At 42.5% G+C, this 6,094-nt stretch overlaps 1 long non-coding RNA gene across 2 annotated transcripts in view; it reads right to left on the reverse strand.

Moving 5' to 3' along the window:
* Positions 1-5,169, reverse strand: part of LOC104875816 — a 45,442-nt gene extending 40,273 nt beyond the window's left edge. For both annotated transcript variants that reach the window (XR_784184.3, XR_784185.1), the window contains exons 1-2: positions 4,972-5,169; positions 800-920 (exon numbers count right to left, since the gene is read on the reverse strand). This is a non-coding gene — a long non-coding RNA (uncharacterized LOC104875816). The remainder of the gene's footprint in view (positions 1-799; positions 921-4,971) is intronic.
* Positions 5,170-6,094: the final 925 nt, after the last annotated feature.

A 6,094-nucleotide genomic window follows, 5' to 3' on the forward strand; every position in this document is an offset into this window, starting at 1 on the left:
TAATATATATGGATATCCAGGCTTTGTGACGGCTTTATTCACAATAGCCAAAAAGTGAAAGCAACCCAAGCATGCATCCATGGGTGAATGGATCATAAGTTGTGGTCCATACACACACCTGAATGTTACTCTGTTTTTAAAGGGAAGCAGATACTTATACCTGTTGCAACATGAAGGAACCAGGAGGATGCTGTGCTCAGCAAAATAATCCATCACAGAAGGACAGTACAGTATGATTCCCCTTACAAGAAGCAGCACCTGGAGTGGTTAAATTTATAGAGCCAGGAATAACAGGGTGGCTGCCAGCAGCTGGACAGAGGCAATGGGCAATTATTGTTTAATGAGTACCAGTTTTGACTCGGAAAGGTAAGCTTTTGGAGATGAATGATGCTGACAGTTGCGCAATAACATGAATGTACTTTAATACCACAGAATCGTACACTTTAAAATGCATTACTGATCTGGAACTATAGCTCAGTTGCAGAATATTTTCCTAACATAAGCACGGGTTCAGTTCTTAGCACACCTAAAAAATAGGCTCACGTGGTAAATTTTATGTGTATCTATGACTTGAATATAAAGTGTGCCCCCATAGACCCGTGTGTTGAGGGCTTGATCCCCAGTGCAGCAATGTTTGGAGGTGAGGGTTAGAGAGGGAATTAGATCATGAGGGCTTTATCAGTGGAAGAACCCACTGATGAGGTCATAATTGTAAAGCATTGTTAGGAGGTGACAGAAATAGGAGGTGAGGCCTAGTTGAAAGCAGTGAATCATCAAGAGGTGACCTTGGGTACCATACCTCCTCACCAGTCATTCCCGTCTGCCTCTTTCCCTTCTCTCTCTGCTGTCTGGTTGCTATGAGGCAAGTAGTTTTGTCCTGCCACATTCTTCCAATATGATGTTTCTACATCACCATATACCTAAAGCAAGAGAGATGGATGACCATGGACTGAAACCTGTGAAGCTCAAAGTAAACTTTCACTGAATATTCTCAAGGATGTTGTCACAATGAGAAGCTAAGATATTATATTACTAAGTTCTTTCAAAAGCTTAATGGTCATAAAATATCTTCTGTCCAAAAGTTAGAGAAATAAAATTTTTGATCCAAACATTTCTATAAACAGTAATCCGGAACTGTGTTGCCCCCAGGGACAATGCTTGTCCTTCTCTTCCTCTTCCCGTTTTGCTCAGTAACTTTGAGAGACTGTAAGATGACTATGCAAAACGCAGGGTGAAATTTCTAGCTGCAAAGAAGAACAGAGTCCTTTTCTCCTGCAAACTTGGAGGCTTCTCATGCCCATAAAAACTGATTCTCTGATCTTCATTGACTTCTACTAAACACGGCCATTTGTTCAAGTAGCACCAAGCACCCAAAGGATGCAGTGCACCGGGTGAGTCATAACAGAAAAGACAAAGAGAGGTGATGCTCTGACATCCCTTCCAAACCTCACAGAGAAACCTGAGACCCTAAGTCCCACAAGCAAAGGTAAAAACCAATGAATGGCACAAATTCATAAGTACTAAATCAGCATGGCCATTCTGACACATAAGCAAATAAGAACTTATAGAAATAGGAAAGGAAACAAGCTAAATAACTTCTCCACGTTATAGCAAGATTCAAGATACAAGTGTTTCTGCACCAACAATAAAGAGTGTTCCTGGGACCAGGGATTTAGCTCAATGGTGCCATTGCCTGCCTCTCAAGCGGAAGGTCCAGAGTTTGATCCCCTGTACCAAAAAAACAAAAACCAATAAAGAGTGTTCCTTGTGTCCCTTCTGTGCCAGGAAAAAATGACAATCTTTCATATGAATCATCTCATTAATGCCATGAAAGAACCTGGAGAGATCATTGCCGTTATCCCAAGAGCACAGAAAGGTAGACAGGTTTGTTTACTGGACAAGACAGACACTCAGTCATTGAAAGAGAAGAATGAGTTTTCATCCAGGTCAGTCCACCTCCACAGAATCTCCACAGACCGCACTCCTGATTCCCGCTCACTAATGAACGGACAGCATCATGCACGACATCTCATTTCCTTTTTGTACATTTTAAGCGTGAATTTTACTATTTGCTTATACAAAACTATAAAATAGTTTGCATTTGTAACTGCTGAGGGTACAAACTGTGTCATGGCAAATGCTATTTAGATTTGGATAGAGGCACACTTGGACAGAAGGCCAAAAAGAGAGAGAAACAAAAAACCCAGGTTGTGATTCTATACCACAGAACGACAATTAGCATTCTAGGAACCACCCATGCACTCATTAATCATGGATGTCACTGATGATTGCTGGAGGACTCACAGATAAGAAATTGCTTTTTATATCCCATTTCATATTAAGGATAGTTCTTTGTGTGATTCTAAAAAAAGGATGGGGATTGTAACATCTTTGTAATGACATCGGTTTAAAAGGCACATGGGGGCCACCTAAGACTTGGAAGTCTGGACATCGACACTGAAAGGTATAGGGAGACGGACCTCTCGCTTTCAAAAGGCCCACTCAAAGGTCTCTGGATTCTTATACCTCAAACACCAACAAAAGTCAGCCTTCTCTCTCAGAGGTTCACCTTTATTCTGATGCCATCAAAAGGCTCACTAGAATATTCGACTGGGCACGTTTGTGTGACAGGGAGCATCCACAGATTTCCAGCCAGATACCCCTGGACAAAGCCCTCAAGCCTTCCCTCCATTAGTTCTCCGCTGCAGCCACCTAAGGCAATCCTTCCTCTGTCTCTCCTGATCTGCCAGGCACATAGAGAATCTAGCCAAGGAACAAACAAACCTTCCGGAGTGGATAAGCCAGGCTGCTTGCTTCAAGGAACACAAGGGAAAGATCTGCGGGTATTGAAGGCTGAACTCAGAGGGGGCTGCCGGTCTCTGCTCTCCACAGCTTCGTCTGAACAGAACTGATGGCAAGGTAGAAAGATCAAGAACAACGGTGAAAGAAAGGGAATATAGGCCACCTGCTGCAGTGAAGAAACCATCTGTACCTGTCTCACAATCCTGTTTGTATTCAGATTTAAGTTCTGGTGAGGTCTTATGAGCTAAGCCTTTTGTCTCACTGCTAGGTGGAAAAGAAACGATGTGATGAGTGTGCAGGAGTGCATGTATGTGTCATCCGTGCATGTGTGTGTGAGTGCAGGATACGTACATGAATTGTGCATATTTTCTTTCATCTGAGATACTATGGTTTAGTGCCACTGAATGGTTAGGAAAGAGAGAAAAGACTAAACCAGTGAGGATAGGCTGCCATGCACTCTATTGTTCTGTTGATGACTTTGACTTAAGACAAGAAAGTTTGGCATGGAAAGGAAACAACCTTTCAGTAAGTACTTACTGTATGCATAGGTGATTCACTAAAGGTAGGTCATTAAATCTTGCAAAACAACTTTCGGAGTTGCTATTATCTCCATTTTGTAATTGTAGAGACTGATTCGCAGAAAAGTTAGTTACCTAATCAATGATCCAAGGAAAACAAGTGATTGAGTGAAATTCCATCATGGGTGTTCCTACCTCCCCCCAGCAGAGGGAGGTGAGCTGGGCTGACCCGTGAGAAGGCCAAAAACTCATCAGCTCATTAGGCGACAGCACAGTAAACTAAGCACACCTTTTCCTAATACGTCTGCAACAATCACTGACAGTAAATAACACACTTCAGAGGGCTCTGGACTTGAAGCTGCATGAGACTATGAATCTGAAAATATGGGAAAAACCCATGAGATTCAGAAATGGATCATAGAACACAGCTTAAAGACCTGTTGATCTTACAAGATTTAAATATACAGAATTCATATTGAATTTTACATAAGGATTTACACTCTTAGTTAGATTTTTCACTCTTAGTTATTTCACCAAAAGGGTTTTTTTAAAGAAAAATGTATTATCAAAGGAGAAACATGATAATGTGTTCATTAATAACCCTCATGAGATGGCCAGACCATAAACTCATAGTAAAGCTAGCACCTACTACAAAACAATGTCATTGTATTCTCTGTATAGAAAAATCTACAAGCAAAAATAAAAGCTCATTAGGACAAGTAACTTAATGATAGAAACTTAAGAAATAGCAGCTTATGATAAATTAAAGATGGCCACGATTTTATTTATTTATTTCTACATTCTTCTCGTGAAGTCTTGGGTTTATGAGCACTCTTTAGTTAGGTTTCTTTGAATCCTGACTCCTCGGTCAATGGAATGCAGCAGAAGTGACTCTTCATGAGGCACGAGGCATGAGGAAGACCAACAGTTTCTTGGAACCGAGCCACCATGTTATGTGGAAGCCACAGCAGTCCCACTCAGATGCTCGGGGCCACAACCCCAGCTGGGCTCCCAAATGACAACTATTACCAAATTTGAGAGGAAGCTTGAGAGTGACCCTCAGTCACCTTGCTAGTGCCATGCGGAGCAGACATAAGCCGGTCCTGGGAGCCCTCTCCAAATGGCAGATTTGTGAGTGCAATAAATGACTGGTTGTTTATGCCACTAAGCATCAGTGAGGTTCATATGCAGCAATGGAGAACAAACACATCTCATTGCATCCTCAACACTGAATAAGACTTGAAATCCCAGAGACGTTTGCTTTTGTCTTGCTTATTGTCCCAACTGTTACCCAGCCCCAGTCCCGTCTTGCCGAGGTGACCTATCTGAACTCCTCCTGCCTATCCTCGAAGACGGGGTGCCTGTAACCTGAAGTCCCTCTTCATCTAAACTGGTTGAGGCTAAGGTGGCTGGCTGCAGAGTGACGACCAGAAAACTACTACCTTCACTGCAACGCTGTCTACAGGCTAAATGACACACTCATCCCCAGCACCGTGACAGTTGATGGTTGCCATGACAATGTCTGAAAAGAACCATAAATAGAGCCAAAAGAAGCCTGGACTCAAATTCACAGAAAATCTCCACCCAGTCCCAGAAAAGACATGAATAGTCCTTCCTCTTATTAGCCTATCCCTCCCCTAGTGTCTCTCACCCCTGCTATAGCCTCCCAGCCTCCAAGAGGTCACAGACGGGATTTGCAGTTTATCTAGACTCCTCCCATTCTTCTGGGCCAAGAGTAAAAGTCCCCTTGGTTGCACTGTCTGTGCTTTGTCTTCTTACTCGTTCCGCAGTTCTGAGAGGGGTACAGCACCCAGCTTGGGGTCAGAACCGGATAACGGCACTAGAACACGAGCTGCACGCGGGAACGCACCACACGCTGCCCCGCGTCTCTCCCCACACAGCACATCTCTTGCTGGGGAGACGCTGCCGGTAACAGAACTGGGAGCTCAGTGAATCAGCGGCAGCAGCATCCTGCTTGCTATGGGCTACACTCCTTCCTCCCTGCCTAATTGAAGGGACAAATCTGGACTCATTTTAAATATTTTTTTCCATTGAGTTTATTGGTACATTTTAAGAAGACAGTGCAGTTACATTCATCATTGGGGTCTTGTGCCTTTACATGATGTATCCTGGTTCGTATTTTTTTCCCCATTCCCCTGTCCTCCCTTCAACCCCTCTACCCTTCCCTATTTACAAAGACTGTTTCCATTTTTTTCCTTTTCTTATATTTTTTCTTTTCCCTTCTCACCTTTCCCCTACCCGTCCCATTTCCCCTACTCCTTGAGTCCTTTTCTTCCTATTTCACAATATCAATTATACAGTTTGGTCCTTATTTACACTTTTAGTCTTTCACACCTGTGAAACTATTCGGTATTTACACACATGTCCTATTTATACCTAAACGTATCACCTCAGTGTGCATCCATTTAGCTATAAATGTCTCTAGTTTCTTGTTCTTTATGGCTTAGTAGTATTCCATTTTATTTTTTTAAAATCTTGTTTATCCAGACTCCAATTAATGGGCAATTGGGCTGTTTCCCAGTTTTAGCTATTACAAACTGTGCCGCTATAAACATGGAGAGCACATATCGCTGTGGTATGGTTCTTTTAATTCTATGGGGAAGCAGAGAAATAACTGGGTCAAATGGGGCTTCTAATCCCAGTTATCTGAGGTAGCTCCATAATGATTTCCACAGTGGTTGCACCAGTATGTACTCCCACCAACATTTAAAACATTTTTCCAGTTACTTTGAAATTTTGATTAAATAAAGGAA

The sequence above is a fragment of the Fukomys damarensis genome, unplaced genomic scaffold, assembly GCF_012274545.1.
Source record: "Fukomys damarensis isolate Sample0158 unplaced genomic scaffold, DMR_v1.0_HiC HiC_scaffold_30, whole genome shotgun sequence".
In the NCBI taxonomy this organism is placed as follows: domain Eukaryota; kingdom Metazoa; phylum Chordata; class Mammalia; order Rodentia; family Bathyergidae; genus Fukomys; species Fukomys damarensis.